The 19,623-nt window shown below is 40.5% G+C and overlaps 1 protein-coding gene and 1 long non-coding RNA gene across 4 annotated transcripts in view; one reads left to right on the top strand and one right to left on the bottom strand.

Annotated features, from left to right (window-relative positions):
- LOC148890482 (uncharacterized) overlaps window positions 1-15,482 on the top strand; it is an 85,864-nt gene extending 70,382 nt beyond the window's left edge. The window contains exons 2-4 of one of the 2 annotated variants that reach the window (XR_016116602.1): window positions 11,794-11,849; window positions 13,063-14,724; window positions 15,433-15,482. This is a non-coding gene — a long non-coding RNA (uncharacterized LOC148890482). Of the gene's footprint in view, window positions 1-11,793; window positions 11,850-13,062; window positions 14,940-15,432 lie in introns of those variants that run through there. The other variant, XR_016116601.1, reaches the window with a different exon arrangement.
- Window positions 1-16,593, bottom strand: part of ppp1r16b (protein phosphatase 1, regulatory subunit 16B) — a 52,749-nt gene extending 36,156 nt beyond the window's left edge. The window contains exon 1 of one of the 2 annotated variants that reach the window (XM_089009899.1): window positions 16,387-16,593. The gene's annotated coding sequence lies outside the window, so the exon portion shown is untranslated. The remainder of the gene's footprint in view (window positions 1-16,386) is intronic. The other variant, XM_089009898.1, reaches the window with a different exon arrangement.
- Window positions 16,594-19,623: the final 3,030 nt, after the last annotated feature.

The raw sequence follows: 19,623 nt of genomic DNA, 5'->3' as shown, positions 1-19,623 counted from the left end.
TCAATGAACATCGGGCTACTGCTTCTGGTGTGTGTGTTCTCCACAAAGGGACAATATAGAATTATCCAATATACCGTATTTTCCGGTGTATAAGGCGCACCCAAAATCCTTCATTTTCTTCAAAAGATGACCTTATATGTGACTTCATTTTGAGCCACAACAGGTCTCGCAACCACTGTCAGCAGCCACGACTCAATTTCCCCTTGTAGAAGACACTCTACTCTAGCGTCTTATAATTTGCTTTGCCTAATACTTGGAAAACTTTAAATATTTATGTAATATATTTGGAAAACTTTTTTCATTTATTGAAGGTGCGCCTTAAATATGGAAAAAGTTTGAAAATACACCATTTATCGGGGGTGCGCCTTGTACTCCAGTGCGCCTTATACACCGGAAAATACGGAATATGATACCGCCAACAATTTTAGATTTAGTTTGACTGAAAACTTTAATAGCAATTAGGGCTGAAGGAATTTGAAAAATAATCTCATTGATTGCAATCAAAATCATTATTGGGATTTAATATCGATTCATGATTTCTTCCTAATTCATCTTCTTCAATGCATATCGTTGTCGTTACAGCCCGAATAAGGATGGCAATCAAATTGCAGCGAGAGTAAATCTTTGACTTCATCATTTCACCTTTTCATGATTCATGAAATGCCATTAGGTAATCATATTTAATCATTACAAAAATTACATTGTATTTTCCACAAATCTCAGGACACTGCGACATTATCAAACATTTATTAACAGTAACAGTAAACACATGACAAGGGACGCCTCCTTTCCTCTGGAAGACCTGAGCAGAGATTCAAAACCAATAATCGAGACAAACAAATAATCTCTGTTTCTTCAGGGACTTCTATAAATTAATGAGTTACCAAAATAAAATAGGGCTGCATCTGCTTTTCTAGCCAAACAACTGAAAAAATAAATCATAATTTTCCGTTAGCCTCATATATCCGTCTCCTACCACTCTACCAAGGTTAACCACTTTCTGGAAGCCGCAAGATAAGCTCTCAAACTAGGGCAGAGCAGTCGCTTTTACAACAACTTCAACAAGAAGAAAGAGAGAGCAAAAAGCCTTTGAAATATCGCCCAAGAAAGTGTATCGCTTTGAGGAAATTCTCAAATGGTTTGAATGAAAACATGACATTCCCTTACCATAATAATAATAATAAATTTCATTTATAAGCCCCTTTCAAAACTCTCAAGGTCACTTTACAGTCACAGGATGAATTTTTCTGTGGGTGAGCAGCGGCAGCCACATGCGCCAGCGTTCACTCAAACCAGAAGTAACTCAAATAGATAGAAAGCTAGCTAGCTAGACAACTAGTTTTGTTAAGTTCATTCTGCCTCCTTATTATCGGTTACAAATTTGCCGGATAGCTGTATAGCTAATAGAGAGCTAGCTAGATAGCTATCTATCATGAACATTTATGACAATGATAGTCAAGACAAAACACCCAGAAATCCCATCCCCACCCACCATTTGCTTATTTACACTAAAGTGTGCTTTTTTATGCTTGAATAATCAACCACTTACTTGGCACACTGTCTTGTTTGTGATGTTTTGCCTTGCTCTCCAATCAAAACAATGGCTTCAGATTCGGAGAAGATGCTTTGTTGTTACTCATCCAGTTATGAATATGATTCAAATAGTTCTGACAAGGAAAGCATAAACGTTTGCAATCGATTAAAGAAGTCCTGCCAGATCATTTTGAGGCGTCTGGACTCCAATGTAGCGTCCCGGAAAATGCACAAGATGGCGCCCAAGCTCCGTTGGAAATGGGCTGATTTGTTTGATGGGAATTTGTATCAGAATCAGAATCATCTTTATTGCCAAGTATGTAGAACACACAAGGAATTTGTTTCCGGTAGAACACGCTGCACGAGTATCGTCGTCAAAAAAACTGCTAAGTGGCACGATACAGTTCCATTTTGGCTACTGTTGAAAGAGTTCAAAGAGTTCAAAGAGTTAATGGCTTGAGGGAAGAAGCTGTTTAAATGTCTGCTGGATTTGGTGCGCATGGATCGGTAGCGCCTGCCTGAGGGGAGTAGCTGGAAAAGGTGGTGGGCAGGGTGCGGAGAGTCCAGTAGGATTTTCCGCGCCCTAGTTTGGATTCTTGCAGTGTGCAAGTCCTCGAGAGTGGGTAGGACGGTGCCAATGATTTTTTCCGCCGTCCTAACTGTCCGTTGAATTCGGATTTTGTCCATTTTTGTGGCGGCCCCGAACCAAACGGTGTTGGAAGAACACAGGATGGATTCGATGACAGCCGTGTAGAAATGTTGCAGCACCTCCTGTGGCAGGCCATGCTTCTTTAGCAGCCTCAGGAAGTACATTCTCTGTTGGGCCTTTTTCAGGATAGAGTTGGTGTTGACCTCCCACTTCATGTCATGGGAGACTGTGAGTATCAACTAGTATCAAATAGTAGTCTTGGTGCAACACACAACGATTCACCATCGCATTATTTATGTTTTCCTTCTAATTTCGCCTTCAACACGGATCAACACGAACTTTTCAGACTAAACAAAGTACAGTAAAGTCTCGTTATATCGATATCGGATATATCGATAGTCCCGGTTATATCGATACTATTTCTATGCACGCACGGAGAAAATTACATGCAAACAGGGTCGGATATATCGATAGTCCCGGTTATATCGATATTTTTTCGGACTCCCTTGAATATCGATATAACGAGACTTTACTGTACCTAAAATGCATTGTGTGTCGCTTTCTCGGTCAGGGGCGTACCAGACGTGACGTCGCGTCAGGCATCGTCACCAACTCAAAAACAAGACTTCCTCAATATTCAGCGCGAGTCTTAAAACGTAAAATATAGCTATATGCGGTGGAATATTTGTAAAATACGCTCAGTAGAAGTCATTTGAAGCCATTTTACAAATTATGGACACAACTTGTCCGGAGGCGTCGGTTGTCCTTTAAAACTTAGTTCTATGTATCGCCCTCCTTTTGTCAGATACTTTCATGAGTTAGAAGAAAATGCTCTACTTTCCATGAAATGATTGTGATGTAGTGTTTTCCCTCCACCGATGCAGGCGAAAAAGTGATTATCTATGTATTTAAATAGGAGTAAACAGAGAAGATTCCAATTTTACCGAGCAATTACAGAATTTAAATGCCCAAATTATCAAGCAGACCTTAAGAAGCGAGAGTGCAGTATATGTATTTGTAGGCAATTGTGAAGCTATAAAGTGAGAACGAGAAGCTGTGATATCACCGCCGCTCCGCAGGGTCCAAGGCTTGCAAATCACAGATTGACCTCAATCAGCTCCCTGGCAGCAGATCGGAATGCTACAGTGCACTGCACATTTTTATGGAGAGGAGGGTGAAAAAAAAGTGGCCCGGCCTCAATTCGATGCAGCTCATCTAAGAGAACAGCATGATCAATGATAAACATTCTTGCCTGCCGTCAGATATTCTTGATTTTTTTTTTTTTTTTTTTGCGCTGAGAAATCGTTCATGTGTATTTTGTTTTGATTCAACCCCGTCTCATTTGTGGACATGACGAGGAGGGTGCCGTTTCGCTTCCTGTTATTTTCATTTCAAAACAAAACCAAATAACAATCATGACTTGACTCCCCTCGTGTGCATCATCAACAAAGCACACAACCCGCAAGCAATGTGGTCAAATGTATAAGGGCACACTGTGAGGAAAGTGGGGAAACGTGCAGTGGTTGGTTCCCCACCATTGGACAAAAATTATGTGAGATTTCCCACTGCCCGAAATATAAATACAACATATTCATTTTGCGTCCATTCTTCATGTTCTAACCCAGGGCTCTAGACTTCCTTTCGATGGTACAATTTTTGCCTCGGGACATCTGCAGCACAAACTCATTTTTTTAATATAATAGTACTATGCTGTATTAATAATAGTATTGCACACTGCAAGAATCGAAACAACAGTGCGGAAAATCCTACTGGACCCTCCGCACCCTGCCCACCACCTTTTCCAGCAACTCCCCTCAGGCAGGCGCTACCGATCCATGCGCACCAAATCCAGCAGACATTTGAACAGCTTCTTTCCACAAGCCATTAAAATGTCCCCAATGCGGGACTATTAAAGGCTTTCTGATTCTGATTAACTTCTTAAACAGTAACCCAAATATGTGGGTAGTATTTGGGCATGTGTATAGTGCCTCTTTGCAATTTTTTTAATGATGATACTAGTGCAGCGTGTTCTACCGGAGACAAATCCCATCTGTGTTCTAGATACTTGGCAATAAAGATGATTCTGATTCTGATTAAAAAATACATTTAAAAAAACATCAGTCTGGAGATCCTGGTCTGAACTCAAAATAAGTACTAATAAGACCTGTTTCTCTCACATATTGTGAACAAATGTGTCTAATTTGGTTCTGTAAACATTTGTCCTCGCTAACAAACTCCATCCACCCCACACTTGCGTGGTAGTACCAAAATGGAGATGTTGCACTGTGTCAAGCATATATTGTAGTGGTCACACCATATAACTGGTTTTCTGGTAGACGTGTCAATATATAGCCAGACAGCAACCTTAGTAGTAAAAATACAGTAGACTGGTCTGTATTCTTTTTATAATTAGGTTCTCTTGCCAAGTGAAAGTGATGCTAACAGCCATGTATGCTAACATACATTAACATAGCAACTTTAGCATTGAGGAACGAAAAAACTCCTAACATGAAAATAAATTACAATGATGATGTAAATGTTGTATAATCAGTAATCACTTCTGTGTGTGTTGTGTGTTAGTTATGGTATATGATGAACATTATCTATATTATATTTATAATCACCTCGATAAAAATGATTGGAGTTCCCCGGTGACCTCAATCCACTGAGCTGAGTGAGATTTTATTGTGATTTGAAAATGGTGATTATCGTCACTCAGTCAAAAATAAATAAATAAATCAGCTAAGGCATTTGAACTCCATTTAAAGGACAACCGACGTCTCCGGACAAGTTGTGTCCAGAATTTGTAAAATGGCTTCAAATGACTTCTACTGAGCGTATTTTACAAATATTCCACCGCATATAGCTATATTTTACGTTTTAAGACTTGTGCTGAATATTCCGGAAGTCTTGTTTTTGAGTTGGTGACGAGTCCGTACGTGGCGTCACTGAAGTAACGCCCCTGACCGACAAAAAGGACACATTGTAGCAGTCCTTCCATCACGTCAATGCATTTTGCTGTACTTGTTTGGTCTGAAAACCTTGTGTTGCACCCAAAAGCCGCCAGAAGAGGGCGTCCAAGCTCCATGGAAGGAATTTATCAGCCTGTGGAAACGGGCTGATTAATTCCTCGCAGGAGGAATGGCCAGGACAGGTGGCCATTTTCTGCCTCATTTTGGGTGATGTTGCCTCAAAATGGCACTGAATAAATTCTTTAATCAATTGCAAACATGTATGCTCTTCAGAACTATTTGAATCATATTCATAACTGGATGTGTAACAAGAAAGTATATTCTCTGAATCTGAAGCCATTGTTTTGATTCTCCAGCAATGCAAGACGTCTTGGCGTGACGTCATGAACTGGGGGCGCGACTTTCTGAAAATGCCCAATTCGCAGCTCAATTTTTTTGGCAGATTTTGGACACTTTAAGTCATTTTTATTGGTGTTCTGCATTTGAATAAAAATATCATACTGTGTGTTTTGGGTATTTTAGATGCTATAAAACGTTTTTCTGATGTCAGTTAGGAAACAAAAAAGTGACGTCGGTTGTCCTTTAAGACAATGTCAAACTTTTACATAATGTTCTTCACTTTTATCGATCTGCACATCTACCATTGTTAATAACAGTTCTGCTCAGCGGCTGTGCCAAGAATATTTTAGATAAAAAGTGTTCATCACAACTTTCTAATTGTTATTTTGAACTTTTCTTTGTAGTGTTAGAAATGCAAAAGGATAATTAAAAAAAGCAATGTAAAATACAAAATTAGGTTTGTTGTGAGACTGTTATTGATTTAACATTAATTATTTAACCATTGATATCTTGCTATGCATTAGCATTACAAACTGTTCACATGTTTGGTTTTTGTCAATTCTGTTATTAAAATGTACTTGATTAAATTCCTTTCGCTGCCACGAGTGTGGCCATGGGAGGAATGTGATTCAAAAAAGGCTCAAGCAGCAAAAAGACCATAAAAGACATGGCAAGTTTTTCCATGTTCTTTTAAATCCACCATTTTGTGTAATTTGTGTGGGTTGTGTTCGTTTTCTCGCAAGTTCTAACCACTGATGCTAGATGTAATAACTTTGCTCCCGGTGCAGTGAATTCCTCCAAACTCTACTTGCATTGATTTTTGGGTCTGGCGTGTCTCACAAATGTATCTTACCCCACGGCCACGGGGCTAATTCACTACACTCTATGCTGTCTGATGCAGTTTCACCAGTGTGTTGTCTTCAATCGGCTATTGTTGTCAGTCTGGACTCAAATCGATCCAGCTGCATACCAGAACTACTCCAGTAGACCACCACCACAAGATGATTACAATTCAACTCGAATATGGTGGGCACCTCCGGGATTTGCAGAAAACTGTAGTTTCCGCTGAATGCTAAGATGGATGCTCACAAGGTCTGAATGATCTGAACTCCTGTTTGCAATATTTCCTTGCTGATTTTGGGTGTGAGGCAGGCTGCATCCTGCAATTACAAACCATCCACTGTATTGCAGATCAAACAACCATTTTCACACTTACATTCACTCCTAAGGAAAATTAAAAGTCTTTGGTGTGTGTTTTCGGACTTTGGGAATAAAAAAGAACATCGATGCAAACACAGAGAACAAATGATTAAACTGCGCACAGGAATTGCAGCGCTGCGATTCAAATCTCAAACCTTACAACCATGAGTCAGGCATGCTAATCGATTGTCCGCTGTGCTGTGCCACAAGGTGAAAGGTGACTATTGTCAAGTTTTGACAACAGATGGAATGCATAGAAATAATTTCTGCAGGTCAGTTTACCATAATATATTCCACCATGATGTTTGCAGATGACATTGTGATCTGTAGCGAGAACGAGGAACAGGTGAGGGAGAAACTAGAGATGTGGAGGTATGTCCTGGAAAGGAGAGGACTGAAGATCAGTCGCAGCAAGACGGAATATATGTGTGTAAATGAGAGGGATCCAAGTACAAGAAGAGATAAAGAAGGTGGAAGATTTTAAGTACTTGGGGTCAACTGTCCAGAGCAATGGAGAGTGTGGAAAAGAGGTGAAGAAGCGTGTCCAGGCAGGCTGGAACGGATGGAGAAAAATGTCAGGTGTGATGTGTGATAGAAGGGTTTCAGCTAGGATGAAAGGAAAAGTGTATAGAACGGTGGTGAGGCCAGCCATGATGTTTGGACTGGAGACAGTGCCACTGAAGAAAAGACAGGGAGCAGTGCTGGAGGTAGCAGAGGTGAAGATGTTGAGGTTTTCTTTGGGAGTGACCAGGTTGGATAGGATCAGGAATGAGTATATCGAATGGAAAACTCATATTGGAGAGAAAGTCAGAGAGGCCAGACTGAGATGGTTTGGACATGTCCAGAGGAGAGAGAGTGACTATATCGGGAGAAGGATGCTGCGCCTTGAACTACCAGGCAGGAGACCGAGAGGAAGACCTTATAGGAGGTTTATGAATGTTGTCAAAGAGGTCATGGAGGACACTGATTCGCTGTGGCGACCCCTGACGGGAAAAGCCAAAAGGAAACGAAGAAGAAGTTTACCATAATATATTCCCTTTAACCCTTTACACTTACTACAGTGGACATCTTATCATGTTATCAAATTCCAGACTGTATGAAAGGGTTCAGTCATCTTTCATTTTTTAAAGTTTCAGATACACTTATTTAAGGCCATCGACTGTCATCAAGTACGATCCATCACCAAAAGGAAGTTTGCTTTTACAGTGTCAACGCTAATGAGACACACAGGAACCAAGCAACTCTGATGCGGTGCGTCACTGTCCTTACAATTGGTGGACTATCAACACACCAGAGACTGTCACTTTTGGGTTCTGCACTGTGAATTGCTTTGCGATATTCATTTCTGATCATTTCATCAGCTATGTGCAGGTTTGAGGTCACAGGGCAAGTTTAGAGCCAGATCCAGAGATTTATAGCCTTGCCGGACAATACCCCTGACTCTTTCCCCAAAACTCACTCCTCAAAAAGATAAGCATTGCCTGACTCTTTTTTTCCTTCTGCAGGACTCAATTTTCCGAGTGAACGAAAAGCTTATGACTGGCCCGCAATGTTTACGTGTTTAGTGAGCCCTGTGTCGTGCCCTTGGTAGGGGTGATTCCCTCCATCTGCTCCCTACAAATGACACACACTGTCAAAATTTGCATGTGTATTTATATTTAGAGAAAGGATTTCATGCTTATTTCCTCTGTAAAATCATTCAGCTTTTTTTCTTTCATTTTCTCCTTTTTATCCTTTTTTTTCCTCACCGCTGAGTCATTTCGACTCCTAATGATGACCCGATCAGGGTAAATAAGACTGAGACTCAGCTAGCCTGCAGTAACTGTCACTTCTAATCTGATGCCCGGACGAGACAAGTGTGTACTAAGGCTGCCACATTTTGGCCCGCTTAACAGTGTGCGAAGGCAGATGCGGAAAAAAATGCCATTATCTTACAACGCAATAAAAACGCAAAAGGGACGAAAGAGCATTCCACCAAAATGTGCCCCCAACCCCCATTACAGGACAGCTTGAGCTGTGCATGAACGAATTCTATCTGGAGGTTTTATCTTGACATATAAGCCACAAACAATCAATGTTTTTAGAATAGTGGACCTTTCTTTAATACATGATGCTGCCATCCATCATGATGGCATCAGTCCACGTGATGCACTTGGGGGCTTTTTATCCAGCAACATACAAAATGACACACAGGCTTTATTTGCAGTCAATAGCAGCACTTTAATGGGGACACTGTTCTACCAACATACCGCCATTTAAAAAAAAAACAGAAAGAAATCAAGATATGACACACACCACTCTTCAAATGTCAGCTATTTGTGGAATGACTTGAAACTCCCCTGAATGATTTTGAACTCAAACTAAAAGAGATATATGGCGGTTCTTAATTGTCAAATTAAAGGTGTTTATAGCTTGACTGCAAAATCCTTCACATTTTAATATACTATTCCACAAATAAAGTTTCTTGTTTCTTCACGAGTCATTTCAACAATGTTTTCCGATCTGTAGTGTCTTTGGAGTCGGTTTCAGGGGTTCCCGAATTTATTCTGGAATTGAATATATGACGTAGAGCGCCATTCCTGAATTCGTTCGGGTTTTGGTTTTTCTTGCAGGGGTGTTGATAAAGGGCAGGCCAGACCTCTGGCAATGATTCCTCCTTCCACAAGGGAGCACCATTTCCCTTTTTTCCATGTTAGCGCTTTGTTCCAGCTTCAGCTGTTGTTAAAGCGCTATATAAACCAATATGTATGTATTGCATTGTATTTTGGACAGACACCCTCATTTCAAGCTCATATAAATCCAGAACATTACAATTTAGGAATTAACTCTTTTTTCTGATGAAATAAGAGAGTCTAAGGTTTCGTACGCTGCATTGAATGTTTATGTAGTCCTTAAACTCAATATTCTGTGGGTCCTGGAATTTGAGTGACAATGACAAAAACCCTGGCACTGGATTGGACACATTTTTGCACATCGTCTGGCAGTGAATGAGTTAATAATACATTTTTTGAGAACTTTTCAAAGCAGGCATTCATATGACCAATATTTGAACAGATATTAGCTGGGTTAAAAGACATGCTCTGTCTAATTTTGAACCACCCCAAATGCTGCAAGGTCAAATAAAATGATTCAAAGAGAGCATGTGTGTGTTTATGAGGGAAAAACACGCCGTAAAATGCTCCATTTTAACAACAGAGCAAACCACAAAACACTGAAACTCGCGCACAAACATGCTTTGAGTGCAGCTTATCCCGCACCAGGCACCACCAGGCACACGATCCACGTGATCCCTTTTAGGTCAGTGGTTACCGAGGCCAACCAGACGTTAAAAATGACTCAACACGAGAGAGAACGTTGCTGAAAAATACCTCTAACAAGCTTCTCACAAAGTATCTCTGCGTTCAAGATGCCGCTGACCTTAACTCTTTGTCATTTATGTGCTACGTCCCAATCTGCATTGACTGTAGATAACAGCTTCATTTCCTCTTTCCGAATAGCAGCATACTTACAACACAAAAACCCATTCACTCATTAAGGAAAGAGGAAGCACAGATAAAAGCATAAATAAAATAGTGTGCCCGCCCAAACAAATTACATTGCGCAAACGTGACTAATTGCGGGCCCTGAGCAAACCATGTGGTTAGCGAAACGGAACTACACCATCATGTAAAACGAGGAATCAAGGCAATAATTAAAATTGGGACAAGAATTGTCTACCCCACATTAAAAATAATAATAAGAGGACAAATTGCCAATCAACTATGTTCACCCTGCAGGGTATAATACCCAATTTGGATTACATCACATTTTATGTTACTCGTTCACTTTAGAAAAGCAAACGTGGCTTCTGTGTGGAACACAAAGCATCTATGTTGACATGCACACAAACAAAGAACAACGTCCCCCTCCAAAAAAAGACTATCAAGTCAATATGGTCCTGCATGTTCAGGTGTATCTTTTCTCTCATTTCATATTCCCGGTGTAGCAAGACGTGATGAAATAGAAATAGTTAGGGGAAATGAAGCGACCCTTTTCCATCTCTTCATTTCTTTTAAGTCCACTAAAGATGACATCATGTCATTGCAGCCTGTAATAAATAGACCATGTGTGTCTGAATCCAATATATCATCACTAATGTCGCCTTCGTGCTTTTAAATAGCATTCAAGTCAAATATAAAATCAACCCTGTCATGCAGATTTGGCGATGCTTATTGTCAGTAATTTCCATTCCAAGCTTTCTCCAAACCCGCCCACACTCAAGCTCATCTTGGGCTTTTGATGACATATAGGTCAGATGTGGGACCGATAAGCGTCCCTTCTGCAGTTGCAGTACATACCTATTCAATTTGTATCCTCATATGAAAGAGGCCCAAGTTGGATTATAAAAAAGATCTGAATTGCACTCTTCAGATGACATGAAAAAAAGAAGGTATGTGCCGGGTATACAATACAATACAATACAATACAATACAATACATATTAATTTTTATCATGCTAAAGCTGTAACAAAGTGCTTAACATGGACAACTATCATATACAGGAAATAAAGCAGTCACAAAGATAGTAGAAAGCACCAGAGAGTAAAACTAAGATCAAGTCTGAATCAGGCTGAGTCAAATGCCAAAGATTACAAGTGAGTTTTGAGATGGGTTTTAAAGATGGGCAGCGAGGGGACGGTGGCTGGTCATTCCAGAGAGTGGGACCAGCAACGAAAAAGGCTCGATCCCCTCTGAGCCTCCGTTTAGTTTTTGGCACATCGAATAATGTCTGGTCAGCAGACCTGAGGCGTCGGAAAGGTGTGTAGAGGTGGATGAGCTCGGAGAGGTAAGGAGGAGTGAGGCCATTTAAAAAAATTTAAACAAATCATAAAATCTTGAAAAGAACTCTAAATTGTATAGGGAGCCAATGAAGGGTTGCCAGAGTAGGAATTACTGTGTGTGCTGCCTCTTATGAGTAACAGTTAAGAGGTGGGTGAGCAGCAGAATTCTGAATATGGGCAAAAAAATTGAGCTGCAGTGCGAACATGGCCATTGTGCATGTCTGCAGTTAGAGCGAGGTCAACTTCCCATGAGTGACGCGATGTTGTTCTTCCTTTGTCAGCCCGCAGGTGAATCTACTTGTTCAAGCCACGTGGTGGACATGAGAGCGGCTGAAAGGTAAATATTCCTGTGACACGTTTATTGAAACAAATATGACATGCTCTCGATCACATCAGAAAAAGAGTGTGAATCTTAGTTCACTGAAATGTTGTCGACAACAAAAACATCTGGTCATCTGGAAAATAAGACAATTAGAGTCGAAACATAAAATCCTAAGAAATGCCAATTTGTGCTGTCTGTTTAAAAAATACTTTAATCATGACTTCAATGATACTAAAATCAATTACACACGATCAACCAATTCCTTAATGTTGAGTGTGAAACATTACACTGCCAAAATTCATTGAATTGATTGAAGTGTTGGACCAGTTGTCTTACTATCCCAAAAGACAGAACAGTAAATTAGGGAAAAAAGGTTAAAGTTAAATCAGCGTAACAGGGTTCTCCTGACTACCTGGGCAACATTTTGTCTTCAAAGTTCAATGACTGTGTTGCCATGACCATCAGTCGAGAATTCCGTGTGAAGGGAGACTAAGGTCTGCTGAGCTTTCAATAACAATGTAGGGGGGGAAACCTTGACAATGCCCCTCCTGTCCCCTCAGTGAAACACCTTCCTGAACAAACCCTGAGATCACTTCCTGTAGAGCCGAGCCTCCCAGTGTGTGATTGGCTTAGCTCCTTCCATGCAGTTCTTCTGTCATTGATTTGAAAAATACCACAAATGTACTGAAGCCTGCCTCTGGGTGGCTTAACTTTGGTTCATTATCATCCATCTTCTAGAATATAGATCAGTAGTTCTTAAACTGGGTTCGATCGAACCCTCTGGGTTCAGTGAGTCTGTCTCAGGGGTTCGGTGGATCCTCCACTGCAGAGGTCCACCCCTCAGTCTAGTCTGCAGTTAGTGGGCACAGTCATTGAAAGAAGGGTTAGATGAATAAGCATATGAAACTGGTGGGGTTCAGTGTCTCCAACAAGATTAAGAACCACTAGTCTACATGATGGATGCACTTCAAGAATCTGGAAAATGGATGCTAATCTAGAATCTAAATCAACAGGGTGTGGAAGCCAATGCTAGTGATATTATTCACCCCGTTAGTGGTGACTGTATCTGTTGAGAGGAGAGGCGGAGGGGCACTGATCACCCAAGTCCCGATGCAGCCCGATAAATAACCTCAAATTCTAACCCACTCTGTTACTTCAAAGCCAATTCATTAGTTTTACCTTGCCGCAAATCCAAAAGTCTCATCAATTATAGTGCTTGATCCCACAGGAAGGAGTCCGACCTCCAACACGCTTAAATCAACACGTGCGGAACAAGTGCAGCGCTTTGGAGAATGGCGTCCACAAATAGCCAGGAAATAGGGTGGAGGAGCCAGAGGACCTTTTTGTAGCCTTCGTAGCTTGTCCCCAAGATTCACCCGTCGCTCTATCAAGACAGTAGATTAAAAGACAGCCCGGCGATTCAGAAGACTGAGCTAGTATAATCGCTTTTTCCACCGTAAGCAAGCGAACCAGTGGTGGGCACAGCTCAGTGAAGACGTCTTAATCGGCAGGAGGTCAAGGAGCAGCTTTGCAAAAGGGAGGATGGGACTTCCTATGAGGAATGACTCAAAGTCCAAGCAAAGATTTTGCTTTGATTTTGGGTTGAGAATCAATATTTAATGGGACACTGTCTGATCAAAGAGTGGCAGAATAATTAAACACGAGTTTGGGTGGAAAAGTACTTCTGGGGGCAGTGGAGTGGTGAAGACAGCTCAGAGGAATCTCATTTTGCTGATGCACAGCCACACACTTTAACCTTTTCAAACACCAGTTGAAATGCTGCCTGTGTAAACTCCATAAAAAAATACATATTTTCTTGAGCGTTTCGGGGGAAGAAAAGAGCAGGTCCTCACTCAGCATGGGCTGATCCTCGACTCAAACAAATACTGCTGAACCTCATTACAAAGTACCTCAAGGGGCTTTAGGAATCCGTATGTTATAAGAGTACTAAATTGAAACCATTTCCAATAAAATGGCCACCAACTATAATGTATCATACAAAAACAGTACAAACATATCAATTACAAATTATTGTATACCGAATGAAGAAAACAGTCAGTCAGCAAATGAAAAGTGCCTCCTTTAGTTCAGAATATTCCGAACCCGAAAGCTCATTTATGATTATCTTTCGATCAGCTTAGTTCAAATCCTGCCATGATTTTGTTGCCATTATGGATCATTGTCAAAATCATTAACTTTGCCAAATCATTGACTTAGCTAAGCTTTGTTTGAGCGACTCACTTTTAGAATTGAGAGACAATTCGGTCTATACAGACAGTGAGATTTGCTTCTGTTGAACAGATGTTCTAAAAAAATTTGCTCAAGTCCACGCTGGAAGTACAAAAATGTAAGAGTCGTTCAGTAACATTGCTAAGCCAGGTTATAAATCAAAATTGTGCATGTGTGTGTGTACACCTGGCTTTGGTTTAATGCTCTGGTGAGGCTATGATTGGCTGGCAACCAGTTCAGGGTGTCCCCCACCTACAGCCTAAAAACGGTTGGGATAGGCTCTAGCACAGTGCATCAGAAAAAGGATTGCTAGACTTAGGTGATGACGATGTATAAAATTTAAATAAAAAAACAACAACAAACACTGCACTATGCACCTCTGGCCCAATTTGCAATGTAAACATTAGCTTCAAAAGTTTCTCTGTCCACTGTGAAAACATTAAGAAAACACTTAGCTTCATAATGATTCAGATCCACCAAGGTCAAAGTGGAGTGTTGGAAAGTAAATGCATCTGATACAGGCACACAAACACATACACGTTGACAAGAGCGTCTCTACAACCAGCAGCTGGCAAGAAACAGCGGCGGAAAGAGCTCAGGACCGCTCGGCACATCAAACATTTAAAGACCGCCGTTGCCTCAGCAGCGGCCACCATCACAAGTGAGACAAACACAGCCAATGATGTTTGCATTAGCGTGTGTGTGTGTGTGTGTGTTCGGTGCATGTGTTCAACAGTACATGAAGGTGAGACCAACACAGGCGAGCGTGGCTACCTCAAACTGGTACAGTTGTGATACGGTGGGAGAAATCAGTTATTTTTTATTCAAATGACCAGCATGTAGTTCAACAATAAACACTTATTGTCACATTAACAAGTCCATTCATTCACACTGCTCAATGAGTCAAGTATGAGGTAATAATTTTGAAAATCGGTAGCTGATTTTTGGTTTGTGGGCCATATACAGAAAGACCTACAAAAAGCATTTGATCCTGCCAACCATCAAAGTCAGCTTTATTGTCAAATATGCTAATATGTATGACACGCCATTCTAAAAACAAGTAAATCTGAAGCAGGATCGTTAAAGGACAAAGCCTACGAAGATTGAACCTTCAAATGTGCCACAGTTAAAATTTATAGTGTAACAAGTACAGTATACATGGTGTGACATGTATGTGACATGTCTGACAACCATGTTACAGTTGTTTCTGAATAAATTACAACAATGCAAAAAAGTTGAAGAATTTAAGTAGTTTGTTTCAAGAGGTAAAACAGATTGTTTTTTTTTTTACAGAAGACCAGAGCATTCCTAATTTCAGGATTAAAAATGAGTTTTGGTATTTTTTTATGTCATATGCTAATTTTTCTAGGTCAAATCTCCAAAGACGGCCAATCAAACTGTCTCAGTGATTATACATAACCACAAAGTCCAAAGTACTTAGCTCATGCATCGGGCAAAAGCCTAAAGGTAACAAATTACCTCAAATGTATTTTAAATAAATTAAGATGCAGATATTGACTTGCAGAACACTTGAGATGTATCTGCTTTCTTTCTATAGCACCTCATTCAGATAACAGATGAGCTGGAGCCACTTCCATTGAACTTTGGGCAAGAAAAGCAGGGTACAGGCAAACAACGATTAGCACTTATGGACAACTTCAGCGTTCTCAATGCCACTTTACTTGGCAAGACAAGCAAGGTGCACCCTGAACTGCCCACTGGTCAGTCCCAAGGAACATGTTGTCTCCAATAACAGCTGACTTCAGAGACTCCATTAACTGTTGGTTTCTACTGATGGACAATTCAGAGTATTCACTAAACCTGGCATGCACGTTTGAAGAATGTTCGTGGAAGGGAGCTAGAATAAATTATGTAGAATAAATTTTGAGAAATTAACCCCCCTAAATAAAGGTAAATACATTGGGGTACATTTTTTAAAAACTTTAAAAGTGCTATAGTGTAGTAGAGGTCATTGGTGTCCCGAAAGCAGGCAAAGTCTGAAGCACCATGTGTACCGACCGTAACAGCGGTGTAATAGCAATACGTATCTCCACCGGGGAAAGGATGTCGAAGCCTTGCCCTAAATCTTCAAACTGACCCCGATTTATAGCAACCGAGACGCCGGCTACGTTCATCCAAACGTTCAGTGCCCCGCTGGAAGCCGGTAAAAGTGAGCTAACTGGCTAAAACTGCCCCGAAAAGAAGACGAATTAGGAGAAAGAAAAGAGTCCCGAGTAGTGAAGCACGTCTCTTTTTTCCTCCCCGAAAAGGAAATCGCTTCTCGGCAACTTCTCGGTACCACGTCCGGCTCGTCGCCACTCACCTCTGACCGGGGGACGCACGGTCCAATCCGAGAGAGAGCAGCGCCGAGAGATCGGTGGTTATCCCGGTGGGTTAAAGTTACTTGTCCCGTTAGAGAGGAGAGTCGCCGAGCTGCTTAGCTATGCAGTGCGTGTGCGCGTGTATTAGAAAAGTCTGTGTGAGTGTGCGCGTGCGTGAATGTTGGTGACTCTTCTAGGGGGCGGGGCTAAGAGGTGGAGGATGGAGGCACAGTGTGAGGCTGGGGGTGCATCGACCAGCCACCATCGGTTGAAGTTGTTTTTCATTTGTTTTCTCTTATTTTCATTTTGTATTTTTGGTGGAATTTATACGATTCACAGAAAAAAAGGGGAATATTTTAGGGTTATGTAACATGCTAACCCTGGCAAATAGGAAAGTAGTACAATGGAACTTCCAGTTATTGATTTAGACCCCAATGAACCCATTGTATTGTATTTATTATTGTATCTGTTTTTCTTTCTATGCTTGTCTGTGACTGTAAAGTGTCCTTGAGAGCTTTGAAAGTTTTATTTGAAAATAAAATGTATTATTATTATTATTATTATTATTATTATTATTATTATTATTATTGGTAATCTGAAAAGGTTAATGAATCGAGATTATATTTCCTTGTATCATTAATGGACATGGAATTAATCCGTTCAAGCCGGGGGAAAATTGACATGCTTTTTTTCAGTGTGTGATTAAAAATAACTATTTGCAATATAGAAATACATGAGAACACACTATTCAAAATAAAAGAAAACTATTATTGCTCACATTATGATTTTTGTCCTCTTGGGTTTCAGGTTTCTTTTTTTTCAGATAATGTTCTTTACCTAGCTGACAGTTTCAGCACAGATAAACTTTGAAGTGACAGCCGAGAAATAAAGGCCATTGTCTGGAAAAAAACCTTTGAACCCATTTTAATTAGTTTTGCTCATTAACTTTAACTGAGGAGGAGGGGAAAAAAAGAGGGCGACTGAACAGCTTTTCCATTGAAAATGTGTCTTCTTCCATGATAACATACATACCTATACCAGTACACACATTAGCCTCGTGACACTCCACCAAAAGAATCAGGAGTCCACCCTGGAATGGTCACCTGGCAATTCCAGGGCAAGTAGTGGAGGAAAGCTCAAGGAGGACATACAAAAACCACTCTATGCGGCATGAGTCGAAATTTGAATTGAACCAAAAGTCAAGCCACTGGTTGGTTGACGTGCAGTCAGTCAAATTTGGGCAACCAACAAAATGGAAGAATGAAAATAGTCAAGTGTTGCGATGTGAGAATGTGGGTCAAGCCATAATGTTTGACGGAGTATGATATTGGTTCGCAGCCTCTCCACCGCTTCTTCCCTATTAAACCGCAATGCTGCTCGTCCCGATCTTCAAAATTTGACTTGGTACATCTTTCATGGATTTGCACCCATGTAGCTTTCCTCGCCCTACTTCTTTTTTGGAGGAAAACCAAAGCTAGGTGTTGTTTCTCTGGTAACTGGTAGAAATAGACCACGCTAAGAACCCTACAAACTGGTGAGAATATAATCAGTATTTTGCCTCCTTGTTTTTTTTTCAGGAGACACCATTAAAAAATGTAAAATAAATCTGCCAAACATGCCACTGTTGAGCCAGCATCTCTTTTTTTCATCTATCTTTGTCTCGGATGAGCGCCAATGGCGCTGCATCTGTCTCTCCTGAGTCAACCCCCAACATTAAGATATTAGCACGTCAACAATGATGGAGTATGCCTCCATCATCAAGTGCTTACTTAGGTTTGTAATCATTCTGGCTATTGTTTATTACTTTGTCTTTGGTGGTCAAGTTTCTGTTGTGAACAGATGTGACAGTCATCGTTGACTCTATTGATTCTGTGTACTTATTCAATATATAGCCAATGTATAATGTGTACCATAAATGACTGTTGATTTTGTTATCAACTCCTGGCAGTGTATTTAAAAAGCAGCGGTGGGCCATGGATTTCATCGCTAGGCCTTCAGTAGTGCTACGTCTGAATCAATCCAGACTGAAAAAAGTCCACGACAGGGTACGATTAGCCAGGAAATAACTGTCCAACCTTTCTTAATGATGTCCATCTTTTCATGAAAAGTACATCTTGAAAAAATGGCTGTAATAGTAAATCTGCAACCAAATCCATTTCTTCTCCTCCTTCAGCCATTATGGTTTGACAAAACCGCCATTGAATCCGCATAATATATTTGCTTATGCAGCTCACTATCGATACAATGTGCTAGCTCTGACCAGTATGCTGTTGTCACTAGCGGGTGGTGATCAGAGCAGCATTGGCTAGTCACTAGTTTACGAAAACTCTGACGTTGACCAGCGCCTTCAAGAAGTCAGTTGTTTTTTATTGCAAATTTTACTTTTAAGTCCTTCAAAATAATGAGACTCGTTATTCTGACAAATACATTTCTCATCATTTGGAACTGATAGCAAAAAGTATTCCTTGGGGAGAAAAATCTCCCTGCAAAACACTGACGTGAAACATATTTGTATTTCTATATTATCCGTCTTAAGTAAAATGTTGAAAATGTGCTAGTCCTCGGATATTAATTGCATGCATTTTTAGATCACAATGTCCCCCAAAATCAAAACTTGCTAAATGTTTCACATCAAAACTGTGCATCTCCTCTTGCTCTACATTTTGAGCTGGTTTTCTTCAGAAATAATAGGGTTCCTCCTACAACATTATTACAATAGCCCTGAGGAGTTTGAGGAGCAAATATTAATTGACCACGGCAGAAAAGTGGCATGTTTCAATCACAAAGACCCCTCTCAAGCTCATCTCTTGAGTTATGGTTTCTTGCTTTTGCACCACTAAATCATCTTAGAAAGATTCCCCAGACAGAGAGTTGATGAGAAATAGTTTCCGGCAAAACCAGCTTCTCAAATGTATGCACAATTTAGCTGTTTTCCATTTAAAATCATTTGGAATTTTGCCCTGCCGAAAACAAAACACCCCTGAACATTATTTCTCATTATAGGAGTGTCATTGTAAGTTTTTAACCATATATTTGCTTTTTTTTTATTATTGTGACTAATATCCGCTTTGGGTGGTTAAAAACGGTTACTTGTAAAATTGTTGTTGTCGCGCACGCATAAATCAATCCGCGTGGGTCATAGATATGCAAATGTGACAGATGCAAATGACAGTTCACTAAAATAAGACTCTAAGAGCACATTAAGCAGCACGTACGGGCCTGAATAGCTTCTGCCGACA

The sequence above is a fragment of the Hippocampus bargibanti genome, linkage group LG12 (assembly GCF_051943395.1).
Source record: "Hippocampus bargibanti isolate YZ-2025 linkage group LG12, ASM5194339v1, whole genome shotgun sequence".
In the NCBI taxonomy this organism is placed as follows: Eukaryota; Metazoa; Chordata; class Actinopteri; order Syngnathiformes; family Syngnathidae; genus Hippocampus; species Hippocampus bargibanti.
The sequence above is the reverse complement of the archived record's forward strand: the minus strand, read 5'-3'. Positions and strand labels throughout refer to the sequence as shown.